The sequence below is a fragment of the Oncorhynchus tshawytscha genome, linkage group LG05, assembly GCF_018296145.1.
Source record: "Oncorhynchus tshawytscha isolate Ot180627B linkage group LG05, Otsh_v2.0, whole genome shotgun sequence".
In the NCBI taxonomy this organism is placed as follows: Eukaryota; Metazoa; Chordata; class Actinopteri; order Salmoniformes; family Salmonidae; genus Oncorhynchus; species Oncorhynchus tshawytscha.
The window spans coordinates 41,567,736-41,582,338 of NC_056433.1; positions in this window are offsets into that span (position 1 = coordinate 41,567,736).

Below are 14,603 nucleotides of genomic sequence, written 5' to 3' on the forward strand. Positions count from 1 at the left end.
ATGACATTCCTGACAGGGAGATACGTTCACGATGCATGGTGATGTACGCTGGAAGATAGTCTAGCGTTAGCTAGCTCCATTTTCAGATATTATACGTTTATAATTTTGACAGAAAGTGGTTTACTTTCAAGCTAAAGTATACTGTTAGCTAGCTAACGTTAGCTGGCGGGCTCCCTAGCTGACATTATCATTGGTTTCCCAGAGCAATTTTCTTTTCTAATTAGAGTCTAATGTTAGCTAGCTACATTGGACCTGGTTGGTTAGCTCCCAGCACTGTGGCATTGCTGCCACTTTGTTCATTGTTGTTTAACCTCTCTGCGCACCGAACCCATTAGCGGGATGAAATTCGACAACATACGATAGCTACATAAATAGTCATATTAAACATTCATGAAAATAGAAGTGTCTCACATGTTTCGAAAGCCTAGAATCTTGCTAATCCAACTGCGTTGTCAGATTTAAAAAAGGATTTACTGCGAAAGAATACGATGCGATTATCTGAGGATAGAGCCCCATAAAAAACAACTATTTCAACCAGCACAGGCGTAACAAAATCACAAACTGCAATCAAATAAATAGTTTACCTTTGACGATCTTCCTCTGTTTGCAATCCCAATGCTCATTGTTACATAATGAATATTCTTTTGTTTGATCAAATCCATTTTTATAGGCTAACACGAAACATTTTGTGAACCGCTTGTGCCGTGAATTCCGTCTCATTCCATTTTCGACGACACATTCGATTTAAATACACACATTAAATTCACACAGGACACTGGATAAGACAGAAGAAATACTCCAGATATAACAGGCTGACGCTAGCCCACCAAGACTCAAACTTCTGCAGCATAAATACTGTAGGCTGAGACAGGAGGGGTCGGGAGGCACTGTGGCCCCGTCCAACGATACCCCCGGACAGGGCCAAACAGGCAGGATATAACTTCACCCACTTTGACAAAGCACAGCCCTCACACCACTAGAGGGATATCTTCAACCACCAACTTACCATCCTGAGACAAGGCTGAGTATAGCCCACAAAGATCTCCCCCACGGCACAACCAAAGGGGGGGTACGCAAACACGAACATGAAGATCACGTCAGTGACTCAACCCACTCAAGTGATGCACCCCTCCTAGGGACGGCATGGAAGAGCACCAGTAAGCCAGTGACTCAGCCCCTGTAATAGGGTTAGAGTCAGAGAATCCCAGTGGAGAGAGGGGAACCGGCAAAGCAGAGACAGCATGGGCGGTTCGTTGCTCCTGTGCCTTCCCGTTCACCTTCACACTCCTGGCTAGACTCAATCCAGACTACACTCAATCATAGGACCTACTGAAGCGATCAGTCTTCAATAAAGACTTAAAGGTTAAGACCGAGTCTGCATCTCTCACATAGATAGGCAGACCATTCCATAAAAATTGAGCTCTATAGGAGAAAGCCCTGCCTCCAGCTGTTTGCTTAGAAATTCTATGTACAATAAGGAGGCCTGCGTTTTGTGACCGTAGCGTACGGGTAGGTATGCATGGCAGGACCAAATCGGAAAGATAGGTAGGAGCAAGCCCATGTAATCAAATCAAATCAAATGTATTTATATAGCCCTTCGTACATCAGCTGATATCTCAAAGTGCTGTACAGAAACCCAGCCTAAAACCCCAAACAGCAAGCAATGCAGGTGTAGAAGCACGGTGGCTAGGGAAAACTCCCCAGAAAGGCCAAAACATAGGAAGAAACCTAAGGAGGAACCAGGCTATGTGGGGTGGCCAGTCCTCTTCTGGCTGTGCCGGGTGGAGATTATAACAGAACATGGCCAAGATGTTCAAATGTTCATAAATGACCAGCATGGTCCAATAATAATAAGGCAGAACAGTTGAAACTGGAGCAGCAGCACAGCCAGGTGGACTGGGGACAGCAAGGAGTCATCATGTCAGGTAGTCCTGAGGCATGGTCCTAGGGCTCAGGTCCTCCGAGAGAGAGAAAGAGAGAATTAGAGAGAGCACACTTAAATTCACACAGGACACCGAAAAGGACAGGAGAAGTACTCCAGATATAACAAACTGACCCTAGCCCCCCGACATATAAACTACTGCAGCATAAATACTGGAGGCTGAGACAGGAGGGGTCAGGAGACACTGTGGCCCCATCCGAGGACACCCCCGGACAGGGCCAAACAGTAATGCTTTGTAGGTTAGCAGTGAAAACCTTGAAATCAGCCCTTGCCTTAACAGGAAGCCAGTGTAGAGAGCCTAGCACTTGAGTAATATGATACAAATATTTGGGTTCTAGTCAAGATTCTAGCAGCCGTGTTTAGCACTAACTGAAGTTATTTAGGGCTTTATCCGAGTGGCCGGAAAGTAGAGCATTGCAGTAGTCTAACCTGGAAGTGACAAAAGCATGGATACATTTTTCTGTATCATTTTTGGACAGAAAGGTTCCGATTTTTGCAATGTTACATAGATGGGAAAAAAGCTGTCCTCGACATAGTCTTGATATGTTCATCAAAAGAAAGATCAGTTTCCAGAGTAACGCTGACCTACACAGTTTTATTTGAGACGACTGTACAACCATCAACATTATTTGTCAGATTCAACAGAAGATCTTTTTGTTTCATGGCACCTAGAACAAGTATTTCTGTTTTTGTCACGAATCCCACCGAAGATGGTGCCTCTTCCTGTTCGGGCGGCGCTCGGCGATCGTCGTCGCCGGCCTACTAGCTGCCACCGATCCCCTTTTCTGTTTCATATAGTTGTGTCTGATTAGTTGCACCTGTTTTGTGTTTTGGTTTTGATTGTGCTATTTTAACCCAGTAGGCCCGCCGGCTTTTGTGCGGGCTTGTTTTTCTGTTTATAGTGTGTGATTATTTTGTGGTATTTATTTTTCCGGTCATATTATGTTGAACATAATAAACGTCTCTCTATCCACCGGGTGTGTACCAAACTCACTAAAAGTGGCAGTAATCAAGCCTCTCTTAAAAAAGCCAAACCTGTTGTTTGGACTGGGTTTTTACACGCCCTTGTGTGTGTGGCGTGACCGTCTCTCTGGGTTTTGGAAAATAAAAATCCACATCTTGTGAACTACCCTGCTCTCTGCGCCTGACTTCTCCACCCACTACTCATAGAAGCCGTGACAGTTTTGTCCGAGTTTAAAGGTAGAACATTTGCCGCCATCCACTTCCTTATGTCTGAAACACAGGCTTCCAGGGAGGACAATTTTGGGGCTTCACCATGCTTCATCGCATTATACAGCTGTGTGTCATCCGCATAGCAGTGAGGTAACATTATGTTTCCGAATGACATCACCAAGAGGTGAAAACAATTGTGGTCCTAAAACAGAGCCTTGAGGAACACCGAAATGTACAATTGATTTGTCAGAGGACAAACCATCCACAGAGACAAAGATCTAAACCAGGCCAGAACTTGTCCGTGTAGACCAATTTGGGTTTCCAATCTCTCCAAAAGAATGTGAGATCGATGGTATCAAAAGCAGCACTAAGGTCTAGAAGCACGAGGACAGATGCAGAGCCTCGGTCTGAAGCCATTAAAATGTAATTTACCACCTTCACAAGTGCAGTCTCAGCGCTATTATGGGGTCTAAAACCAAACTGAAGCAGCTTTTTCTAAAATTTTGAGATGAATGGGAGATTCAAAATAGGCAGATTGTTTTTTATATTTTCTGGGTCAAGGTTTGGCTTTTTTAAGAGAGGCTTTATTACTGCCACTTTTAGTGAGTTTGGTACACACCCGGTGGATAGAGAGCCGTTTATTATGTTCAACATAGGAGGGCCAAGCACAGGAAGCAGCTCTTTCAGTAATTTAGTTGGAAAAGGGTCCAGTATGCAAGCTTGAAGGTTTAGAGGCCATGATTATTTTCATCAATGTGTCAAGAGATATAGTACTAAAAAACACGAATGTCTCCCTTGATCCTAGGTCCTTGCAGAGAGGTCATTCAACTAAGGTAGATAAACGAACACATATCATAGTCATAGTGAAGGCATGCACTTGCAAGTTTACAAAATACGTTATAAAAGTTTTTTCAATAAATGCAATACTTTGCAAAAGTATACTGAACGTTAACGTGTAAAGTGTTTCATGAGCTGAAATAAAAGATCTCAGACGTGCCATTATTTTTTATATTTTTTAACTAGGCAATTCAGTTAACTTCTGACTTCAACTGTAGGTGCGTGTGTGCTCATGCTTGTGGATATGTCCATGTGTGAGGTGTCGCTCTCTCACTCTTGGTAGCATTTCTCAATAACCAGGTGGAAATTATCATGCTTCTTTGCGTTTTGAGGGGTGTAAAAACAGAAAATAATCATTCCCCTTATCCTTGTTAATGGTTTTGTATTCATCCACTCGCCTGAGCCATTTTAACTACTTAAGAACAGGCATACACATAGAAACCTATTTGGAAGGATACATTGAGCAGCCTTGGCAGTGGACCTTCTAACCCCTATTGTATCATACTGATCAACATGACAGGTATAATCAGAAATGAGCACTATTTCAATTACTTTTAAGTATTTTGTCATTAATATTTTACTGGCCTGAACAATCCAATGTATTTTGTAACAAGAAAATGTTGAAACCTCTCATTTTTTAAAATGTTGTGTGTAGAATACAACAATATTTTACCATTTAAAAAATAATAATTCTAGCGGTTCACAATTTTGTGGCCGCCTTTCAGCCTGCATTAGTACCAGAAGTCTGATGGTACTATGATGTGATAAAAGTTTCTTACAAAAATGAAAATGTGAATGTGAATGTAAAATGGAGACTTGCTAAGCAAGCTGGTCATTATTCTAACGAATTCCACCCCCGAAAACTTTACATAAACTTTTACATTTTGCTCATTTAGCAGACACTCTTATTCAGAGAGACTTACAGACATTGCATTCAAATAAGGTAGATGAACAACCACATATTACAAATAAAAAACGCTTTGGTTATCGTTATTGAAAATATTGTTTTAGTGAAGGCATAAGTACTTGCAAATTTACATTGAAAACATAAAGTAATTGTATTTTGATTAAACACAATATTTTGCGAAAGTATTTAGTGTTTTATTTTGATACAGTTAAAAAAGGCTCTGAAAACCAATGTAACAAGATAGCATATATGACCCACCACCTGGATTTGGTCCTATGTAGCAAAATTGTGGTTTTTACATTGGATAAAAGTGGAGACTAAGATATAGAAAGTGATATATCATACACTGCAGCTGAGGAACATTGAGAAAGTAGATCTTCTTTCAAAGTTGCTAAACTTGTAACCACACTTTTTAGAAAATGGCCTGTGAATGTTTTGATACACCTGCTTGAGAGCTCTTCTTTGTCTACACCCATTCAGCATCGTTCACACCATCTTAAAACATAGCCCCACACATCTCTTTAAGGATTCACATGTGATGCCATGTGCCAAACAGAGTGAGTAGTGTAGTAAACAACCAAAAGATTTCAAGACTAACAGTGGTAAAAGTACTAGCCTAAAATTAAGAAAATCTCCAGATAAAAATACACTTTATCTAGTCCTTGGCCTATATCCTAATCTGGCTTTGGTGCAGGTCATGTTGTTCTTTACATTACCATCTCTGGTAAACACACACTATATCAAATAAAGTCTAAGTTTATTTGTCATATGCACAGGATACAGAAGGTGTAAACAGTACAGTGAAATGGTTACTTGCATATTTGCAAAGTAGCAATATCAAAAACAGAAAGTGTTGAGATAGCTAGCTAAACAATGAACCGGAATAATCCCAACTCATACTACTACCAATATAAACTGATTGTCATAGCTGTAGTGTGGCTCTGCAGGTACCTAACTCGGTTCAATGTTAACTAGATAGCTAAAATTAGGCTATAACTAGCAATGCAAATGGATTTCTGCATCAAATCCTACACATAACGTTAGTTAGCGAGCCAGCAAGCTAACGTTCACTAGCTACCTAACATTATGCTTTAACTTGCAATGAAAACAACTTTGACAAAATGTTAACTCTGTTTTGTATGTAGCTACATCTTGTTTGGCCAGCGTTGTGTCAAGTCACTCCGGTTCATACTGACCGTGGTGTGTGCAGAAAGTAGCCCATCACAACTTTTTCCAACTGATCTGTCGATAAATCCAGGGAATCAGTGTGGTTGAGAAAAGTAGCAAAACGTTTGTATTTCTTGATGGCTAACGTTATAACTTTCATGAACGCCGCGGTAGAAAGGCTTATCAACACATACCGTTATAGACAGAACCGTGATACATGTTATACCAATCCAAACTCATCTCCCAGCATGTCCAGCCCATCCATTTTCTCAGCCAATCATGGCTAGCGGAAAGGTTGCTGCCTTTTTCCGTGGTTAAACCAATTAGGCTTGTGATTTTAAACTGTTATTCATATTTACAGACAGAATAGAAGTTTCATATTAAGGCACATGAAAGTTCACATGTTCCAGAAGACATTTCTGCCTAAAAATGCATTTTGATAAAAATAATAAACATATGCAACATATGCCTAGCTTCCTGCAACGGATCACATATTTGCCCATTTTAAGGTATAATCCATAGGCTACTGATGAGCTGCCATTTTAAAGTTTCTCTCTCTCCCATGCATACTCCTATATACAGTGGGGCAAAAAAGTTATCCCACTTAAAAAGATGAGAGAGGCCTGTAATTTTCACCATAGGTACACTTCAACTATGACAGAAAAAATGAGGGCAAAAATCCAGAAAATCACATTGTAGGATTTTTTATGAATTTACTTGCAAATTATGGTGGAAAATAAGTATTTGGTCACCTACAAACAAGCAAGATTTCTGGCTCTCGCAGACCTGTAACTTCTTCTTTAAGAGGCTCCTCTGTCCTCCACTCGTTACCTGTATTAATGGCACCTGTTTGAACTTGTTATCAGTATAAAAGACACCTGTCCACAACCTCAAACAGTCACACTCCAAACTCCACTATGGCCAAGACCAAAGAGCTGTCAAAGGACACCAGAAACAAAATTGTAGACCTGCACCAGACTGGGAAGACTGAATCTGCGATGGGCTTGGTTTGAAGAAATCAACTTTGGGAGCAATTATTAGGAAATGGAAGACATACAAGACCACTGATAATCTCCCTCGATCTGGGGCTTCACGCAAGATCTCACCCCGTGGGGTCAAAATGATCCCAAGAACGGTGAGCAAAAATCCCAGAACCACACGGGGGGACCGAGTGAATGACCTGCAGAGAGCTGGGACCAAAGTAACAAAGCCTACCATCAGTAACACACTACGTCGCCAGGGACTCAAATCCTGCAGTGCCAGACATGTCCCCCTGCTTAAGCCAGTACATGTCCAGGCCCATCTGAAGTTTGCTAGAGAGCATTTGGATGATCCAGAAGAAGATTGGGAGAATGTCATATGGTCAGATGAAACCAAAATATAACTTTTTGGTAAAAACTCAACTCGTCATGTTTGGAGGACAAAGAATGCTGAGTTGCATCCAAAGAACACCATACCTACTGTGAAGCATTGAAGATGAAACGTGGCTGGGTCTTTCAGCATGACAATGATCCCAAACACACCGCCCGGGCAACGAAGGAGTTGCTTCGTGAGAAGCATTTCAAGGTCCTGGAGTGGCCTCTTCAGATCTCAACCCCATAGAAAATCTTTGGAGGGAGTTGAAAGTCTGTGTTGCCCAGCAACAGGCCCAAAACATCACTGCTCTAGAGGAAATCTGCATGGAGGAATGGGCCAAAATACCAGCAACAGTGTGTGAAAACCTTGTGAAGACTTACAGAAAACATTTGACCTCTGTCATTGCCAACAAAGGGTATATAACAAAGTATTGAGATAAACTTTTGTTATTGACCAAATACTTATTTTCCACCATAATAAATTTATAAAAAATCCTACAATGTGATTTTCTGGATTTTTTTTCTACTCATTTTGTCTGTCATAGTTGAAGTGTACCTATGATGAAAATTACAGGCCTCTCTCATCTTTTTAAGTGGGAAAACTTGCACAATTGTTGGCTGATTAAATACTTTTTTGCCCCACTGTACAGCTCCACAGCACGATGCATTTTTTTAAAGCAGTGTTAGACAGGATTACCAACACAGACTGACCAGCTCAAATAGACAAAAGCCGATGTCGATATACATACATTTAAATGTGTCTATAGACAAATAGACAAAAGCCGATGTCAATATACATACATTTAAATTCAGTTTTTCACAATTCCTGACATTTAATCCTAGTAAAAATTCCCTGTCTTAAGTCAGTTAGGATCACCACTTTATTTTAAGAATGTGAAATGTCAGAATAATAGTAAAGATAATTATTTATTACAGCTTTTATTTCTTTCATCACATTCCCAGTGGGTCAGAAGTTTACATACACTCAATTAGTATTTGGTAGCGTTGCCTTTAAATTGTTTAACTTGGGTCAAACTTTTCGTGTAGCCTTCCACAAGCTTCCCACAATAAATTGGGTGAATTTTGGCCCATTCCTCCTGACAGAGCTGGTGTAACTGAGTCAGGTTTGTAGGCCTCATTGCTCGCACACACTTTTTCAGTTCTGCCCACAAACAAAGGATTGAGGTCAGGGTTTGGTGATGGCCACTCCAATACCTTGTCCTTAAGCCATTTTTCCACAACTTTGGAAGTATGCTTGGGGTCATTGTCCATTTAGAAGACCCATTTGCGACCAAGCTTTAACTTCCTGACTGATGTCTTGAGATGTTGCTTCAATATATCCAAATCATTTTCTTTCCTCATGATGCCATCTATTTTGTGAAGTGCACCAGTCCCTCCAGCAGCAAAGCACCCCCACAACATGATGCTGCCACCTCCGTGCTTCACAGTTGGGATGGTGTTCTTCGGCTTGCAAGACTCCCCCTTTTTCCTCCAAGCATAACAATGGTCATTATGTCCAAACAGTTCTATTTTTGTTTCATCAGACCAGAGGATATTTCTCCAAAAAAGTACGATCTGCAGTGGTGGTTTTGGAGCAGTGCCTTCTTCCTTGCTGAGCGGCCCTTCAGGTTATGTCGATATAGGACTCGTTTTACTGTGGATATATATACTTTTGTACCTGTTTCTTCCAGCATCTTCACGAGGTCCTTTGGTGTTGTTCTGGGATAGATTTGCACTTTACGCACCAAAGTATGTTCATCTCTAGGAGACAGAACGCGTCTCCTTCCTGAGCAGTATGATGGCTGCGTGGTCCCATGGTGTTTATACTTGCGTACTATTGTTTGTACAGATGAACGTGGTGTTGGGGAATAATCAGAATTGGTTGGTAACATCGTTAAGATGTTTTATATTCATCATATATTTGTAAGTTACTTCTCATCAAATATGTTATTTTTGTATAATACTGTGGCAGGGTTGCAGTATCTGTTCTATGTCAAGACTAAGTTGCATGGTCCGCAGAGAGGGGAGAGGTCAAAGTGTCATCATGTGTAAACATATCTTTTGCTCCACTGTGTCTGTGTGCCAGTCACTCCCTACTTTTCCCATCGGGGAAAGGAGGATGGCAGTGTCTGGAATCATTCTATCCTCTCCGTGAGTTTGTCCAGGATTGGTTGTATTTAGAGTTGGTTGTATCTAAATGACAATTTGATATATGCCTGTTGATATGGAGGATTGGTTTATGGTTCTAGGGTTTGAGTAAGGAGACAAAGCTGAACGATTTATTATGTCTATGCTGTCTGACTATGTGTGTTCTTTGCTATTAAAGGATCGCAGTTGCAATGCAGAAGGGGCTCTCAGAGAATTCATTGATAGACACTGAATCGATCTGAGAGTCACAGGGTTATGATAGAGCTCATATAATTAAAGATGGACTTTGATAACTAACTCTGACTTGTGTGTGGTTTGCGCTCATGATTTGGTAAATAGAGGAAATTTCCACGACATTTGGCGACGAGGAGGGGATGTGAATCTTCACTCGGTGACCGTTCCTACGATCTAGGTAAATAAATCGTGCACGAGGGATCCCCTAAACTTGGGATCTCAGGGAGAACCACACTTCGGGAACGAAGCAGATGGACCAACCTTTGATCTAAGAGGAAGCGAGCCGAGTGGATACCACATCTCGAACTGAGTTTTTTTAAAGAAAAAGGTGAGCGAACCACACACAGATTTGAAGTCAAGTTGTTTAATTATGCCTGTTACGTATACTCTGAGCGTGAATTCCTTTGTAAGGAAGGCACCTTGGCGGCGTAAGCAGGGCCGAGTCAGAGGAGAGTAATCTGGGGGTTTTGTGGACTCAAAAGATACTCTGCACTGTCCGGTTGCCAGTGACCAAGAGCCCTCCTGACACTGAATTGATCACAGTGGGGATTTGGTGAGGTCTGTCGGGGTGATGGGCCAGGGGGTCTGTGTGTTCTAGGTGAAACACGGCACTTGGTGAAGCCCTATTGGAAGAAGGACCTCATTCTGTGCGTCTGTGTGATTTGTCTAAGTGACCCTCAGGTGTGGTGAATTCCAATTATTTTAAATGCGCTAGCCAGGTATGCCCTGGGTTACTCTGTGTGAGTATTTTGTTATGGGATCACTAGGTAATAGTTGTCGGACCGTTCTGTGTGAGCGGGGTAGGGTTGACTCTGTGTGGGCAAACCTTTTTTCTGATGTTCTGTGTGGACGTCTGACCAGTTCTATGTGAACATCTGACCAATCCTGTGTGGATGATCCTGAAAGTTCTGTGTGAGTACCTAAGATTTCTTAAGTTTTATATGGATTCTGTGAATTATTTGAAATTATGATGAATTGTATGTGTGTATAATCAATTACTAGAGATTTGATAAAGTAATGCTGAGAATGATTAGATACAATTTAAACCACCCATTCGTAGACGTACGTAGGTTTTGAGTTGACATCTTAAATGGATAATTTGATAAAGATGAAGTTTTTAAGCACTATTAAAATAATCTACAAAATCTGGGAAATTGAGCTCTAGAAACTGATTAGAGTGTGTCCACTTTTGGTTATCTTACCCTAACGATGTAACTTTAGAACGCATATTGGATTATCTCCGTCTGGGTGAAACATTTGAAATTGAACTGCCTTTAAGGTCTGAACATGTTATAATTTTTCTTCCCAGTATGAGAGAAGTTGCGGGATTTATTGAATAAACTGTTTTTCATAAAGTTTAAGAGAATTCGAGGGATGCTCGATGTAATTTATAATGTCGTACAAAGCCTAAGGTTTTCCATCAAACTAATTATCATTGCGTGATTAATGTGATGTAGTAAAGTAATTGAAAGACATTGCATAAGTAAACATAATCTATTTTTGACGTTGCATAAGTAAACATAATCTATTTTTACTAAAAGGCACAATATCTGTTTCCTAGTCATTAACTGTCGATTTTATTCTTTGATTGCTAATATATTCATTTGGAATTTGAGAATCATACCTGGAGTATGAGAATCATGGCTGGAGTAACATTTGTACTATTAAAATTGGGCTATTATTCTTCTGGGAATTACCGATAGTGACGTGTTTAGATTTTACTTAGAAATTGGGTTTATATGCGGAGAATCTTAGTTTTTCACAATAGCATTAGTGGTTCAGTGGTAGAATTCTCACCTGCAACACGGGAGGCCCGGGGTTCCATTCCCAGTCATGGCGCTGGCTGAATTCAGAGTTTTTGATTGTAAATAATCTATTTGAATGTTTTGCCTGGAAAGTTATGGTCGCTAGTGTTTGTATAAAAGAATAGATTGAACGTTTTCAATAGATTGTTTAGGTTATATTGATAGACTAATTCAACTTAAAATAATAACGAAGCGAATTCTGATGCAAGACGATGTCTGTTCACTAAATTATCTGCTGGAATAATGTTGTTGAGAATTGGGTCGTATTTAAATTACTGTATCAGACAGTTACCTAAGTTAAAGAAATTCTGAATAATTAGCAGGGAGAGAATGGCAATAGAAAGTGGTTACCGAAATGTTTTTCATTCTTATTGATTGACTGACGCATGTTATAATTTTGGCGCTGTGTGTTATTTTTAAAGAAATAGGATACATTTCATAAATGTGGAGAGCAATGAGAAGAGGAAGTTATAAAGTTGGGGTTTTTAATCTTACATAGAGGCAAGGAAAAACGTTGAAATGAGAGGGGTTATATATTTTTGCCCAATGAGAAAAAGAAATAGGAAAGTTGAGTTGAAAGTATGGAAGAGAGTTAGTTACTATGTTGGCTACTAACTGTCAGGGAAAGTTGCTGGAGGCAGGTAGATTGTTGTAGAATAACGTAAATTTGCATTATTAGTTTGAATATACAATAACCTTACTCTAATTGTTTTGACCGTTGTTCAGGTACATTTTTTTCTGTATTTCTAGCAGCTGATTCGCTAGGTGGGCATCATAGATTTGTGGTGTTTATATCTACTGTATTAGCCTATGAGAATTGGGACACTGGATGTCTGAATTATAAAACATCGTAAGAATAGATTCTGATGGTTATTGATTCTTGGTTTGATTGTTTAGGTAACACCAGTTAATTTGAGCAGGAAAGTTCATGTAGTCTAACATTATAGTATGTTTCCATTATGTGAAACAATGTCACGCCATTAAAGGTGATTGCTGGATTGAATAGTATGAGAGCCTGTTGACAGAAGACTGAATGGGTATGAATGTTGAAAAGCAAGCTTGGGCCAAACTAGTAAACTAGTATGTTAAGTGGGGGAGTATCATAGATTTTAATTATAGTGTTGTTACCGCAATAGTCAAAACAATTTCATATGTTTTGGGAAATTAGCTAGGTTGAACTTTGTATTTGAGTTCCTTTATTATTTGCTTTTTAAAAGAAAGGTTGGAATCAAGTATGATGCCTTGGCACTTAAAATCAGATACCACCAGGAGCTTTTTACATCAGTAGTTGTTTGTTGAGGAACATGCAGACTGTGTTTTATTTTATTGAGATGTAAACACGAGTCTCTGAGCAATTTTGTCATCTGAATCATTATAGTAGTGAGTTCTTGTGTAGTTTGTCATTTGCATGAATTCATCACTGTATCATCTGCATACATTGGAACTTCAGACCCTGTACAGACTAAAGGAAGATCATTAATGGATGTGCTGAACAGTTTTGACCTTTGTGGATATCAGTGGGGGGAAAAATTAAGTTTATTTTTATTTTTACGATGATGAGACAGCGCCCATTTTTTGAAAGATTTTAGATTTGTTTAAAAAAAATCAGGATTGGTTTTTACTAAATTTATATCAACAGGTTGAAATTATTAGGTTGCTGATTAAAAGTTTTTTTTAGGAGTTGATTTAATTTAATTAAACATTGCATCATACAATATACATTGATTTTATTAAAACTTATGATTAATGATTTGAGATACAGTGGAATTATCATTAGGTTTGGTTTATAGTTTCACGTTTGAGTTTCTGAATCGATGTAGTGTAATGAATACTAAGTGTTTTTGTGTTTTCTCCAGGAAAATGGATATTTCACTGTCTCTCTCTGGAATGTTTCCAGGGACTATACTCTTGGGGAGAGTGAGTGAAATTGAGGTCGTAAACTACCACATTGGGAGTTTTTATTTTCTGACTTTTCATTACACACGCAAATTCTTTTGATAAAGGAATGTTCTGGGAACATGGAAATACGAAAATGTTTGGAACTAGTTGATTGTTGTTTGCAAATTGTTTTATATAGTGAAAAACACTGCTTTGAAGGGTTTTGTATGACCTATGACCTTCTGATGACTTTCCGTTGTGGCTTGATCACCCGCATTGGAAAGCCATTTGGATAATGAAATTAGGGTCATCTGTAATACTGCTTTCAAAATAATTTGTGTAATTGGTAAATATGTTTCTTAGCCATATTTGTAATTTGGACCACTGTGGAGGGCATTGCTTTTAAACTAAGGGTATGCTGCTTTAAGTCAATTTTCCTATGACCATAGGGGTTAAATAATTTTACTTCGTGGAGTTTTTTTTCAGTTTAGTGATTTTAATTTGATTAGGTTAGCTGAAATGTTGTTTTACATTTGTTTTCAGTTTTGTTTTACATTACTCTCATACGGAGAGATGAGTGTAAAACATGGGGGAGGATTCAGTTTTTTGAGGGTTTGAATTGAAGTTATACAACTTAAGTGATATGTGAATGAGTGTATTGTATTGTTGAGTGTATTGTATTGTTGTGTTTGTTTTGTCCTATTCCCAAGGGGTATAGGTCTAATTTCTTGATCCTTGGCTCTACGATGGAGTTGACAGTGAGATGGGGAGATTAAACCAATTTGAAAGAGTAGTTTCAATAGAATGTTTTGATATTCTCTGTGAAATATGTTTAGATATGTGTATTAAGAATAATTGGTACAAGTAATCATTTATCATGTAGTTAATGAACTGAACTAAACTGTTGTTCTGATCTGTTCTTTCGAGGTTATCATGAAAAGTGACATCAGACGGTATCTTAATGCATGGAAGAGATAATTTGGACCGAATGGTGTGTGTACCTCAAAACCCCCTCTAACTGGCTGAAGAAGAGTGACAAAGGCGTTGAAGGAGGCTTTCCAAACCACATCTACCGAGAGAAAAGAACCAAGCCAGAAATTGGTGTACAGTATCAGATCTAAGCTATCAACTGCTTTTCTTTCATGGTTCTCTCATAC